Source organism: Marmota monax, unplaced genomic scaffold (genome assembly GCF_021218885.2).
Source record: "Marmota monax isolate L192 unplaced genomic scaffold, Marmota_monax_Labrador192_F-V1.1 WCK01_AAM20220418_F8-fsc00008, whole genome shotgun sequence".
Taxonomy (NCBI): Eukaryota; Metazoa; Chordata; class Mammalia; order Rodentia; family Sciuridae; genus Marmota; species Marmota monax.
In genome coordinates, this window is record NW_026694432.1 from 18,056,817 (window position 1) to 18,070,676 (window position 13,860).

At 56.3% G+C, this 13,860-nt stretch overlaps 1 long non-coding RNA gene across 3 annotated transcripts; it reads right to left on the minus strand.

Annotated features, from left to right (window-relative positions):
• Positions 1–3,034: 3,034 nt before the first annotated feature.
• LOC124110080 (uncharacterized) lies at positions 3,035–13,010 on the minus strand. Of its 3 annotated transcripts, none has more exons than XR_006857169.2 (4): positions 12,833–13,010; positions 7,335–7,587; positions 4,356–6,747; positions 3,035–4,269 (listed from the first exon to the last, which is right to left on the minus strand). It is a non-coding gene; the product is annotated as an uncharacterized LOC124110080 (long non-coding RNA). The 3 variants fall into 3 exon arrangements; XR_006857170.2 differs by having other exon boundaries at positions 3,035–3,570; positions 3,688–6,747; XR_006857168.2 differs by having other exon boundaries at positions 3,035–6,747.
• Between the last annotated feature and the right edge of the window lie 850 nt (positions 13,011–13,860).

A 13,860-nucleotide genomic window follows, 5' to 3' on the forward strand; every position in this document is an offset into this window, starting at 1 on the left:
GAAGCTCCCCCTCGATGCCCCAGACCCCCAGGAAGGGTGGGGCATGTCCTCCACGGACTTGACTCTTGCCCTGCTCTTCTGTGACCTCCGGGGTAAGCGTGATCACCTGCAGCCGGTGTTCACAAGTGTTTGTTGAGTGAATATCCGAGCTCACCCAGCCCCACACGACATTCTGCAGCAGCTCCTCAGCCGGCCTCTGCTCGCTGCCCCGGGGAGACTCAGGCTCTTACGCCTCACTCTGGGATGTCACCAAGGCAGACTGAGGACATTCCACCAGGCCTCGCCTCCTGGGGTCCAGGCTTCTGTGTCCTTCCTGCCCTGGAGCGTGGTGGCCCTTCTTGGCCTCCTTCTGTCAGGTAGAACATGCCAGAAGCCGGGGGAGGGGGCGGGGAGACTGTGGCCTCTGTTTGGGGTTCTCTCTTGCTCTTGTGCTGCTCTTCTTGGGGTCACCTGCTGCTGTGACGTCAGGCAGCCGGGTGGAGCCTCCGGGTGATGATGGCCCTGGAAAGACCCTGGCTACCAAGCCCAGAACGCTGACCACAGACACAGAGCTCAGGACCGTGGTGGCTTAGACCACTAAGTTCTGAAGCCGCTTGGACACAGTCACACACTTGCTGAAATCCTCGAGGCTTCCTGCTATCACAACCCCTTCAGGTAGACGAGTCGTGGCCTGACACCATGTCTGCCCCCATCTCCTAGATTCCTTTTTTTTGGGGGGGGGGTGATGGGTCCCGAGGATTGAACTCAGGGGCACCTGACCACTGAGCCACACCCCCAGCCCTATTTGGTATTTTGTTTAGAGACAGGGTCTCACTGAGTTGCTTAGTGCCTCGCTTTGGCAGAGGCTGGCTTTGAACTCTGGATCCTCCTGCCTCAGCCTCCAGAGCTGCTGGGATTACAGGCGTGTGCCACTGCACCCGGCTCGTGGAGCCCTTCAGCATCAGCACTTACAGATCACGTGCATGTTATTCGTGGGAGGAGGAAAGGCAGGCAGGCAGGCTGACCAGCTGGCTGAAATTCATGTTCTTAATACCCCATCATGTCCCGTCTTATAGGAATGAGGCCATCCTGAGAATCCAGAAGGGACACATTTATCTAAGCCACTCAGCAAATCAGTCACCTTGCCACAGTAATTGATTGGTTTGCAGTTCAATGAGTGCCAACCTTAGAATTTTGGCTGAGAACCCTCGGATGCGGATGTCTCTGTCTTTCTGAATGGTTGGTGTGAGAACATAGACTGAAACCTAGAATGGACACCTTGTCATGTGAGTGAAACCAGCCTGAGGCCAAGAGCTATTCATGAGGGTAAATAGCCGAGAAAATTGTAAAGAAGCGAACCTGACCCCCTGATCAAGCCACTCCTGAAGCCTACCATTAGAGCTTTTTGTGAGCCAGCAGACTCCTTTATTGTGTTAGGAATTTGTGTTTTGTTTTATGTTCCTGGAAACAAAAACAAAAATATCCCCTTTTAAATGAATTTTCGTGTTCAGATATCTCCTTTCTCTTGGCCTCTCCAGCTCAGCTCTCTAACGAGTCTGTTGCCCAATACTCCTGTTGCTGAGCCCTTCTACTTGTCACAAGACAACCAAACAGCCCCCAATTGTAGGGGGCTCTCGATATCTGTGGGACTGAGTCATGCTCCCTAATTCATATGTTGAAGTCCTAACTCCCAATGTGATTGTATTTGGAAGCAGCACTTTTAGGAGGTGATCAAGGTTCAACAAGGTCACATGGTGGGGTCCTACTTCTGTAGGGGTGGTGGCCTTGGAAGAAGAGGAGCACCCTCCGCCCCCGCCCATGCAAGGGCACAGCAAACGGGTAGCCGGCTGCAGCCCCAGGAGGCAGCCCTCAACCGACACTGCCCTCTGGCACTTTGACGGGGGACTCCCAGTCTCCGGGAAGGTGAGAAAGTGTTTCTGTTGTCAAATCCACTGGCTGACGCTCTCCCCACGGCAGTCCACACTAAGACAAGCAATAGACAAGTGACAGGAGACGGTTTCCTGTCCAGGGCCTGAGGGCAGGAGAGTGATTTCTTCCTGGTGGGATCAGGGAGGGCTTCCAGAGGGAGGTGACCCCTGAGCCAGGTCTCAGAGGGTGTTGAAAATATCCCCCTTCAAAGGGTACTTCAGCCTGGGAAGACCCAGGTGCCAAGGCCTCAGCCCCGGGAGGTCCCTAATGCCCTTGGACAGTCGTGTCATAGCCAGAGATGAGCAGCCCCACAGAGCAGGGGCCAGGAGCAAGGCAGGAAGTGCCCTGGGGAGCAGCCTGCGATCCAATGTCACTCTAGGGGGTCAAACAGCCCCGACACAGGGGACCCGACAAAGCGCTTAGCTGTCACGGTCTTCGGAGACACAGAGCCCCCAACAACCACTGCAGCTCTGAAAGGCCAGGAGCCGGCAGAGCCAGGGACCGCTGTCCACCGACCGTCAGAGCCACGGGGGTCCTGGGAGGTGTTTGACCTGAGCCGCAGAGAACCTCCGGATCTGTGGCCTCCTTGCTCACCTCCACCCCTCCTCCGGGGCCCTCTGCTGGGCAGCATCAAGGGCTCCCTCCTTCCCAGGGGAGCCTGCCCACTACAGGAACCCAGAGAGAGGGGAGGCAAGCACACAGGTCACCAGGGTCCCACCCTTCCCATCAGACAGGTGAGGACGATGGCAACTGAGACAGGGACAGGACCCTTCATAAACACACATGACCCCAACCCAACTCACGGCCAGAAATGGAGCCCTCAGGAGCAGCCAGACACCTCCGGAGATCAGTATGTGGGAGGTGCTTAGAATAGCTAAAACAGTAAGTAACCTGCACGCTACCCCCAGAGTTAGGTGACATGATTTATGGTGTATTCATTCAGTGGGAAACTAGGCAATGACTTCCCGATTCACGTGATTCCATGGAGGATATTAAGTGGCCGGCGAGGTGGCTATGGCAGAGTAGGTGTGCACAGGAGATTATGGGCTGGGATGGCGGCCGGGCAGCCTTCCCTGTGGAGAGAATATAAACACGTGGTACACACCCCTCCTGACGACGGCGAGTCGTATCTTGGCCCTGAGATGACGAGTGATTTTTCTTTTTCTTTCCCTTTTTTATTGTCTCTTCTTTTCTCTGATGGACATGTTTGATTTTCTAAAGGGGACAATGATGTGTTCTTAAATCAAGTGGTTTGGGGGTTTTCATTTTGCCATCCCCAGGACTGGATAACACCTAAGAGCAAGAAAATGACGTCCTTCCGTGACCAGATTGTAGTAAGGGTGGTGCCCAAATCTCTGGGGTAAGATCCAGGCTTCTTTTGCCTCCTAGATCCTTAGGAATTGCATTTTAAAAAATTTTCAGAATGCTTTTCTTTTGTTTCAGATTTCTGATTTATATTGCGATCAACTTTTTGTCGATCAAATTTATTTAGACTTGAGTGCGTGTGAGATAGTTCAACACCACGGTATTCATCAGCTACAGCTTCGTAACAGACAGCCACAGACGTCTGTGTGTCACTCTGTACTCAGTGAGTGTCTCTCAGGCACCTAGGGTTGGTGAGGGGAGGCGGGTTGCAGGTCTGTCCCTCCTGTCTCTGTCCTCCTAGGGTCAGTGGGATGGACGGGGCATTGACAGAGACATAAGAATAGGAACACGCAGTGCCCCCTGAAGACCTAGAAAAGGAACTGAAAATTGCCACTTCTGCCCACTGCCACTGACCAAATGGAGTCACAGGCTTTGAAGCCAAAGTCAGGAATCATGACGGTCCCTCTGCCTTCATGAGAGGAAGTGAAATCATCCAGCCAGGTGCACAGATGCCCAGACCAGGGAGGAGTCCAGACCAGCTCTCTGACAGCACCTCACATCCAGGAGTGGTCGCCATGGTCCAGTTATGGGGCAAGATGGCGGAACCTCCTCCACGTGCTGTAAAAATAGTCCCCTTCCTCCACCGACCCTAGAAGTGTCCAGGCTTACAGTGCAAGAGCATAAAGGGGACGATGACGATCCCCACGTTCCAGCCCCCCGCACAGCCCCTGCGAGGGTTGGGCTGCATTTCCCAGCCACCCACACACCTATTGCCACAAACAGACCCAGCAAGTGGAGAGTGCAAGTGGGATCACACTTTACCGTTTTGGGTTTTGTGCACCACGTCTTCCACTAAATCTCACTTTCGAACATTTTCTTGAACGATGGCATATTCTTTTAAAACCAGGGTTTCTCACGGCTGGACCCGTGCTCCCAGTGTGGTGTCACCGTTGGCCACGTGTGGCTGCTGAGCATCTGGAATGTGGCTGGTCCAAACTGCAATGCACGTAAGTGTAAAGTGACAACCAGGCTGTGAAGACGTGGCCCCCGAAAAGACTGCGATGAGCTACCCAAGAAGTCACCTGTACGGGGATCACGGGTTCAAATCACACCTTTGCTCTGTGGTCAAAGGCCATACGTCATCAACGTCACCTTGAGCTGTTTCTTTTGCTTTTTTGGATGTGCCCACGAGGACATTTTAAAATCACATTTGTGGTTTATGCTGCTTCTCCCTTCAGTTGGTTGACAGTGATCTAGACAATTCCCTGGGGTTGGATATTTAGGCCCTTTAGGATTTTTATTCCACCATAAACAACCTTCCAGTGAGCGTCGCGGAAGACAGTGGGACCTGACACTCATTGGACCCTTCACCCTGCCTGGCTCTGCACTCAGCGTTTTCCACCCATGACCACACGTGGGTCTCGGCGTCCCTCTCTGGATCAGACAATTACTATCCCCGTTTAAAGATGAGAAAACCGGGGCCCAGAGACATTGGGAATTGCTCCCGGTCGTGCAGCTATTGAGCCGGCAGAGCTAAGATGAAAACCCAGATCTGGTTGATCCCCATGATGTTCCACGGGAGGCCACGCTCTCTTTTAGTGGGTCTGTCCGATAACTGTCTGGGGATCAATTAGTAGAAGTGAAAGTCACAAGTCAAAGAGTTTGCACATTTGAACACTCCGGGGGCACGTTTCCGATTCTGACTACAAACAATGGTCTGGTAATTCAGCCCTTAGCTACGGGGTGTTGACTGCCAGCCCAGCGCCGCTCTGTGTGCTGGAGGCCACAGCAGAGGACAGACAGGACCCTGCCCTCCTGGGGCTCCCCGCCCCAGCTCCTAGGGCAGAGGGAGAGGACAGTCACTGAAGAGGACGCCCTCAAAAAGAAAAGGACTCAGCAGAGGGGTGAAGCAGAGGCCGAGAGGGGGCCAGGAGGGTCCTCACTTCAAAAAGGATCATTCCCCAGGGACTCTCAAAGGAGGTGGCCTCCAACTGAGCCCTGTGTGACCGGAGGGGAAATCGATAAGCGTTTCCAGGCAGGAGGTAGAAGGCCCCAGGTAGGATTGAGCTCAGCCATCAGAGGCCAGGAAGAAGCCATCCCCTGTCCAGAGCCCGCAGGCCGGTGACCCAGAGGGCTGGGAGGTGGGGCCGGGGCTGGGGCCGAGGGGATAAGGGCAGTTCCCCAGGGAGGAGATTCGGCTTGATTCTAAAGGCTTTAGGAAACCCTCGGGGACAGCAGATTCATATTTTTGGCAAGACCTGAAATATATAATTTGGGCCATTCTCTTTAGGAAAAAAAGAGCCCAGAATTTTAGAATCAAGTGAGCTCTATAATTTGTGCTTATTTAGAACAAGAAAAGAAATCACAATAAATTAGAGATCTCAAAAAGCTGAGAATCACCAACGTCATCACAGAATCACTGGCTTTTTAATTCGCTGCCTGCCTGCCTGCCTGTGGCGCTGGACCGCCTCCCCTGACCTCCGCGGACTCTGTCCCCTTGGAAGAAGAGACTTTGCCGTATCATTTCCTACGGAGAGGAGGGAGAGAGAGCCTGGGTGGCCTGTGGGAAAGTTTGACGGAAACCGATTTTGTTGGTGTTATCGATGGTTGAGGAATGTTTCCTTTCTCATAATCCACATCCATTTTTTATCGTGTCCCGTAAATCTTCCGGGATGATCGTCCAATCTGGGGACACCTCTGCCAAGTTGGTCCCACGCAGCGGCAGTGAGCTCTCAGGGCCTTCTCAAGTTTCCTGCACAACCATGAACTCCAGGTCCTCCTTGGTTGGCTGGTGCTTGCTGACCCCATTTTCAGGGTCCTCCCGGGGCCCTGACCGCCACCTGGGTGGGGGGAGGGGCTGCCGTGCTGGCTGCTGGGCCGACAGTGGACTACAGGGGCAGGGGAGGCAGTGGTGGCCTTGGGCTGTCCAGGAGAGTCATGTCTGGGAGGAGTGGACGGGTCCCAGCCACACTGGGGAGGGGTGACCTGGGCGGGGGGAGCCCGGAGCCTTACCCAGGGAGCCAGGGTCTGTGGCGCTGCAGCCCAGGGCAGACTCCACGATGATTCTCTTTCTTGCTGCCAGGACCCTTCACACTGAGGAGACCAGAGCATCGCCCCGGGAGGAGGGAGGGCCAGCTGGGGGGCCCACAAAGCCTTTCGGACCAAGGGATTTGGGGAGGCGCTGGCATCTGAGGGTGCACTGCTTTTCCTAACAGGCTCCAGAGAGCTCTCCGGAGCAGGCCAGCGGGTGCCCCAGAGACGGGAGATGGTGCTGCCTCCAAGGCTGGGGGTGGGGGAAATGGCAAGCCACAGCCCTCAGCCATCACTCCCACCTGTCGGATGCAGAAGAACAACCTGCCGGTGGCAGAGAAATTCCACCGGATCCAGAGGGGACGCTGGGAGGAGCTGGCCCAATGCCCGTGCTCCAAGCCAATCAAGGACCTCAGTGCGCCCAAGGGCGGAAGGAAGTTCTCCCTAAGAATCATAAACAGACAGAGATGAGAAATGAGCTGCGCTTTCTTAAGAAAGAAACACGAGGAATTGATGAAAACATTACAGAGAGGAGTGTGATGGGACCGATGAAGACAGGAAGCCATGAATGACTGTCACCAGGGCTACAGGAAGTCACTCAAATCAAAACACAAGAGGACAAAACCACGGAAACAAATATGCAAGGTCCCCCTGTCCCCAGTCCCCGGATCTGCAGCCCAGGTGCTCAAGGCCGTGTCTAGCGGGGCTGCGGTGACAGCCGCCACAGCAACAGGATGACCACTCGCAGGGCCCTCGCCTGCCATGACCTGTTCCGCTGGACGACACTGACTCAGGTCCACTTACGGACACTTTCTCCTTAGGTACCTCAGCCCGTGGCCAGAGGATGTCAGGGCCACAGAAGCCCTTGGAGAGGCTGTGGGTTACATGGTGGGTAACACAGACGCCTCCACAGGGGGAAAGAAGGGCTCGGGCCGGTCACTGCCTGTCCTGATGTCCTGGAATGCCATGCCTTGGTTTAGCTGCTGAATGAATAGGAGAGAAGATTTCAAAAAGAAAGAATCATTTTGTACCTGATCTCTCTGTAAGAAGAGCCAATAAAATTTCAGTCGTCCGACCTCACGTCCAAGATCATCGTCGTATCACAGTGTGCTTCTCAGCCTCCAATCCTGGGTGCCGGGGACGGGAGGGAAGCCTTCTCCAGGTGGGGAGAAGAATGACCTCAACCTGCGAGGCCAAAGTCACGAGGGGCCCGGGCCGTGGTTCGTAGGACAGTGCTCAGGCGATCCGTGGACTTCTTGGTTTTCCTGGGTGATCCTTGGAGTCCTGGTAGAATAAAAATATTTCGTAGGTCTTAAAGACTTTAAGAAGATAACGTGCTATTAATTCATCCTCACTGTTTCAATGAGCAACACCGCATCTACCTGAGCTTCACTGTGATGAAGTGCTATCCCAGGAGGCAGCAGAGCCCGGAGATACTGCACCGCCATGGCCCATCATATCAAAGCATGCCAGGAAAAAAGAATATGTGTATGTGCAATTTTTTTCATAGAACTGTGAGTTGAAGCTTTCAAGCCACATCTAAGCTAAGTAATAAAACACATCTTGAGTCTAAAGAAAATTTGCATGTAAGAATAATAGACTTGGAACAGGCTGGGGAAATCCACATGCACATAGAGCCACCGGAGAAGGGGACAGACGATGGGGTAAAGAAGTGTTCACAGGGCTCTGCTGTGTCCCACTTGTTGTAGGGACAAACGAGGCAAGGCACCGAAGATAGCAGGAAACAGTTTTATTTGGCTGCAGCCAGGTTCGGGGGCACACCTTTGCTGTAATCAATTAATCCCCTGAACCCCGAGTTCAGGGAGTTTCAGAGTTTTATACCCAGTGTGTAAGAGGAGGGGCTCAGAAGTTCACAGTCTGCAGAAGTTAACATAAAAGCAGCTTTTTCTTTCACTGTTCTGGGCAAGTTAACCCTTCAAGGACAACACCAGAGGAGGGGAGAGCCTCTTCTCCCCTTCTTTCCCCCCCCTGCCAGCTGTTACCATGGAGCCCAGTTGGTAACTTATCTTAAAAATGTAGACATCTCTGTGAAGCCCAGCTCAAGGCCAGAGGCCTTGTTTGCACATTCCTACAAACTACTCTACTGGATACATGTTTGTGAAAAACTAGCAACGGGGGTCTAGCACCTGGGGTGCTGGTATCTTCTCAGCCAATGGCCAAGTAAAACAGGGCGACATGAAAATAGGAAGTTTATCTACATTGAACCCTTTTGCTGACAGTCCTAAAATCAGCCATGGTGATGGGGGCTTTTCTGTGGAGAAAGGGGGTGCCACTTCACACTGAGTCGGGCTCCATTGAGTGACACCCGCTGCATGGGAGGCACCAGGCTGAAAGTTGAGCTCGGGTGAGAAGTGGTTCCCGTTCCCAGGGAATCCTTGAGCTGTGAGAACTACAGGCAGAAAACTCCCAGATGATTCAAAGAGAAGAGGAGGAACCCCAGGAAAGAGGTTAGTGCTGTGGGCCGTGATTTGTTGTGACAGGTCACAACCATTGGAACCAGCCCCACAGCAACTTTCTAAGGTCCTTTCTATGGGAAAATGTGTGGCCTGAGGGTTGGGAGTCACCTGCCCAAGGTGACTTGGCCAGCAAACGATTAAACCAGAACTGGAACCCAGGAGTGTCCACTTCCAAGTTCACTCTCTCTCTCCCTGAAGGTGCGGCCCCCTGTCTCAGATGGACTTGGGGACACCCGGCACCTCCTGAAGACATCACCAGTGGCTGCAAGTCCTGCGTGTCTTGCTGGAGGCTGGATCACGAGAGCCCTGCCCTTCCTGGGGCCACATCACTGAGTGCCTGTGGGATGAGCCCAGGTGTGAAGGCCCGGAGTCGGGATGGTTTGCTTCCTGGACAGAAGGGGCTTCTGCAAACAGCAAGCACGTTCCTCGAGCAAGATGGCGCCCCAGGCGAAGGCCACTTGCAGGATGAATGATACCAAGCCACAGGCTGGTGTCCAGGATGAGCTAAGAACTCAGCACCCCAGGACCGTGGGGGGCCAGGAGGAGGAGGGGACAAGTGCTGGGAGGGAAAATGTGGAAAGATGAATCTCCAGAAGAAAGAGCATTTTGAAGTTCTTTCTGTGCTGAGAAGAAGAGAAATCTGGCGGCTGCTCTGGCGCTAAGCCGGCCGGGGGTGGGCCACCCTGCTCAGGGAGTCTGCCTCGCAGAGCCTCCGATGCGTAATGAAAGGACGACGCGTTTGAGCTGTGCCGGGGCCTGGAGGGGAGCATGCCCAGTTCTGTGAGTCCATGCCCTGTCCCTGGGAGCTTGCCTAAGGTCTTCTCTAGGCCTTGCATTATTTTTTAATAGCAGCAGCAAAAAAAAAACACCATTTATCTTTCAGTAACATCCTGGTCTTGCTTGCTGCTGCTGCCCTGGGCCCGTTGCCTAAAATCTTTGCTACAAGTTCCTGAGGCTCCAGGCCCATGTCCCTCAGTCCCAGGGTGGTTTAGTAGGTCAAAGAGAAGGGGCTACAGAACCAAGCGGGGAGGCGGTGGGAGGGCGGCGGTGGGAGGAAGCCGCAGAGAGGACCAAGGAATAAATAGTGTGGACAGAAACGGGGTGGGGACGCGCCCAGGGGAGCACAGGGTCACACGGCCAGGAAGAGGTTGGCCAAAGTGCAAAGGGTGAGAGGGCAGCTAACAGGGGGACTGGCAACGCAGGCTCCTGGGAGGCCCCCGGTGCACGTCCCAGACCTCCTGCCTCAGTGGGACCCAGCTGCTGCCCCCCCCCCGCCCCGCCCGCCTCTCCTCCTCTCGGCCTCTCCACCCAAAGCCCCTCTGGCTGTTCCTGGGACACCTCCCACCTCCGCTGCGGCTGGATACCGCCTGCCTCTCACCTTTCCTTTGCCCTGGCCTCCAAGGCTGCCCTGAGTTCCTGGAAGCCGGGAGTAGACCAGCCAGGGCTTGCCATCTGGAGACCCTGTGGGCCACAGATCTAGCAGGGCAGGGGACGAGGAGCTCTGCAGAGGCTGGTTAGGGTGGCCAGGGGCTGGGGGCTGGGGGACGGGATTCAGGAATCTGAAATCTACAGCAGCATTTTACTATGAATATTGTATTTTTAAATTCTGGGGTGTGCATTTTAGATATTGTACCATAAGATGCGTCTTGCAATCGATCTGGGCCTTTCATTCCATCTCCCTCTTTGATTTCTTCACCCCTCAAAAGCCGCTGAGTTGATGGCCTATCTTCTGGCAGGTGGCATCTTAGGGCAGAGCCCTTGGTGAATGTGAGAAGTAGCACCAGGACTCCTAAGTGCTGTTTGAGCTGATTGATGAGTTTCCAGCACGGTGCTAAGTACTCAACAGGCTTTTCCTCGTTAACCCTCCGGGCCACCCTGTAGGGTAGGTACTAGCATGGCCCCATCCCACAGCTGAGGATACCGAGTCTCCGAGATGTCCAGTGACTCACCTGCGGTCCCACAGTATGTGGTGGAGTTGTGATTCTATTTAAGCTGACCGCATGGCCTTAGAACAAGCTGCCTTGTCCCCTCTGTGGGTCAGCGACCATCTGTAGGGCCTCTGTGCCCACTAGAGGCCACTGCTGCTAAGATCTGCATCTTCCACGGCTGGGCCCCTCCTGCTGCCTTCTTAGCCACAGCCTCTTCTGTGCACAGAGCAGAGTGCCCCCAAGACCAGGGCACTGGGTCGGCCTCCGGCCAACAAAGAGGGGCAAGCTCTGGGAAAGTCCCAGGCCTCCCACCAGGAGCTGAGCCAGGGCCAGGAATGTCTTCCACACCCACCCACGGCTCCGCCATGGCTCCAGTCTCTGGTGAAGCAGCCAAAGGCGTCGATTTCCCAGGACCCAGGCCAGAGGCCCCCCCAAGGCATCAGAAGGTGGGCATCACCGTGAGACCCTGGCTCCCTCTCCCGCAGCACCTCTCCTCTGCGGGATGACTGACAGCTCTCTGGGCAGCAGCAGATCTGTATCTCACAAGGACATGGAAGCAGGAGACCAGGGACGCTTCCCAGAGCTCCTCTGCATGCCCCCCTGAACTGGGCGGCGGACCCAGGGCCAGGACCCAGCTGAAATTCAGCAGCTGCCCACAGAGGCGGATGGGCGATCCCAGCACATCGACTTTCAAAGTGAGGCTGAAGCAAATGACTTCCATCAGCCTCCTGTCATGAAGAGCCCGTGCTGGTCTCAGCTCCTCAGCAGCATCACGAAGTGGCTCCCTCTGGGGACAAATGGAGCTCTCGGAGGGCAGCCTGGAGAGGGGGGAGACCGTGCTGTGGGTGGTGGGGCCCAGCACTGGAGGCTGCTCTGCCATTGACCGCTCTGTTCCTTGGGCCTGTGACCCATCCTCTGGGGTCTCAAGTTCCCACCCCCATGGACAACTGGGAGCACTGATACACTGATGCCGCGTCCTAACAGCCTGCTAGGTTCCTGTCACATCAGAGGCACATTTCCCTGTGGGGGGACGGGGACACACACACACACACACACACACACACACACACACACACAGCTTGGTGGGGGAGGGGCAACCTGAGATGACCTTGACCTTGACCTTCCAGGCCCTGAGTCAAGCTGAGCTATTTCATTGGGCTTGGATGGAATTTCAGAGACCCAAAGCCCCTGCTTGGGGAGCCCAGGGGGGTGGAGCCCGAGGGTTCTGGGAAGAGCTGCCCCCTTTCCCCCACCTCCCCCTCCTCCTCCCCCTCCTCCTCCCCCTCCTCCTCCCCACCCTCCTCCCCACCCTGCCTCATCCCCAGCCCCCATCCACTACACCCCGCCGGCAAGCTCCGTCTTTCCTTTGCCCTCCTCCCACTGAAGAGCAGAGTGGCCCTGGGAGAAGTGTCTGTCCAGCCCCGAGGTGGCCGGTCCAGCGCTCCAGCTTCCCACGCCCTCTGAGCCAGGCCTGGGATTTCGATGGCCCAAGTCCTCTCAGCCTCTGAGGCTGCCCAGGCTTCTCACGGTCCCCACAGACACCCTGCTCTCACCTGTCACCGAACCAGCAGCTCTTAAGTGACCTCTTTGCTGCCAGAGTCCCCCTCCTGCACCAGGTGTCTTCCCAGGGCTGGGAGTCCCCAGGCCCTCCTCCTGCTGACACAGGCCAGCGGTGGCCTTGTGTCAATATGCAAATCTGCACCACACCCACGGCCCTCTGTGCCTTCTGGGGCTCTGGGCTCCGTTGCTGTGCCCCCCAGGACACAGCCCTGACCGGGCCCCTGGACCCCTGTACAACTGGCTCCTTAGCCCTTGATGACCTCCCCCCCTCTGTCTGGTGATTCAGGTTCATCCCGAGGACCCAGACCTGCAGGGCCAACCCCGACCTCTGGCAGCCCCTCAGGAAGGGCCCCTCACTCTGCCCCAGGGACGGCCTTGACCTGGGGCGAGGCTCCCCCTGCAGCCCCTCAGGCTCTCAGCCCCCGCTGCCCGTCCAGGGAGGGCCTCAAAGGCATCGAAAGCCAACAAGTCCAAGTCCACAGCCAGGAGCTCCTGCCCCCCCCCCCAGCTCGGCCTCTACACCTCTCCAAGAGGCCTGGTGTGACCCTGGGCCAGTCTCCTCACCTTTCTGAGCCTCAGTTTCCCCCTGGTGTGCTGTGAGCAGCTGGGGGCAGGGTGGGGGGTGCCCTTCAGAGGGTCACTCAGGGCCTTTATCTCGGCCCCTCTGTGTGCCCTGAGGACAAAGGGGGACATTCTGCTGAGGAGCTTAGACCAGCGATGGCTCCCAGCAGCTTCCAGGAAACGGCAGCAGACGTCACCAGGGTGGAGGTGGCGGATGGAGAGGAGAGGGACGGAGGCTGGACAGACCCATCCAGGCATAGCAAGGCCCCGCCCATCTGCAAGGGCTTGCTGCGTGCTCTTGGCCCTGCGTGTTAGGGAAGAAACAGGGAGCGGAGGAGGAGGGGTGCGCCCCGTAGGGGGTGACAGGGAACAGCAGGCAGCATCTGGAAGTCCCCACCCCGGGCTCTTTCGGCTTCTCTCCAGCCCCTCTCCCCTGGACGGAGGTGGATGACTCTGGTGCTCTGTCCTGAGTGTGGGTCCAGCCATGTCCATCTGGGCAGTGACCAGCTATCCCCACACCTGTCCTCTGCCGGCCACCCCTCATCCCCACCCTGCCGTCCCCGGCTCCCTGAGTCCTGGCCCGGGCATCGCTGCTTGGGCACTGTGGAGTTGGGGGGACACGCCTGTTAACCGTCCATTCTCTCCTCTCTCCATTCTGTGTCCTTGGGTTGTGCCGGGCAATGAGCTCAGCCGGATGAGGCTGTTGGTTACAGCTGAGCCTCAGGAGCATGGAGCCGTCACATCTCCTCCAGATGCAGGCAGTGAGACGCACCCGAGACCCTGGGGAGCTTCCCTGAGATGTGGAGCCAAGATCTGCGCATGAGTGGGTACTAGCCAGGTGGGAGTGAGGGGAGTGTCTAGGGCAGGCTGAGGGGGACACGTGCAAAGGTCCTGGGGAAGCAGAAGCAAGCAAGGAGGGGGCTGGAAAACAGCCAGAGAAACTGGAGTCCAGAAAACAGGGGCGCACGTGGGGCAGGGGAGGAGCTGGGCTCCCAGGCCAGGGCCAGGCGGGCTGCCTTCACCCAGGAGCC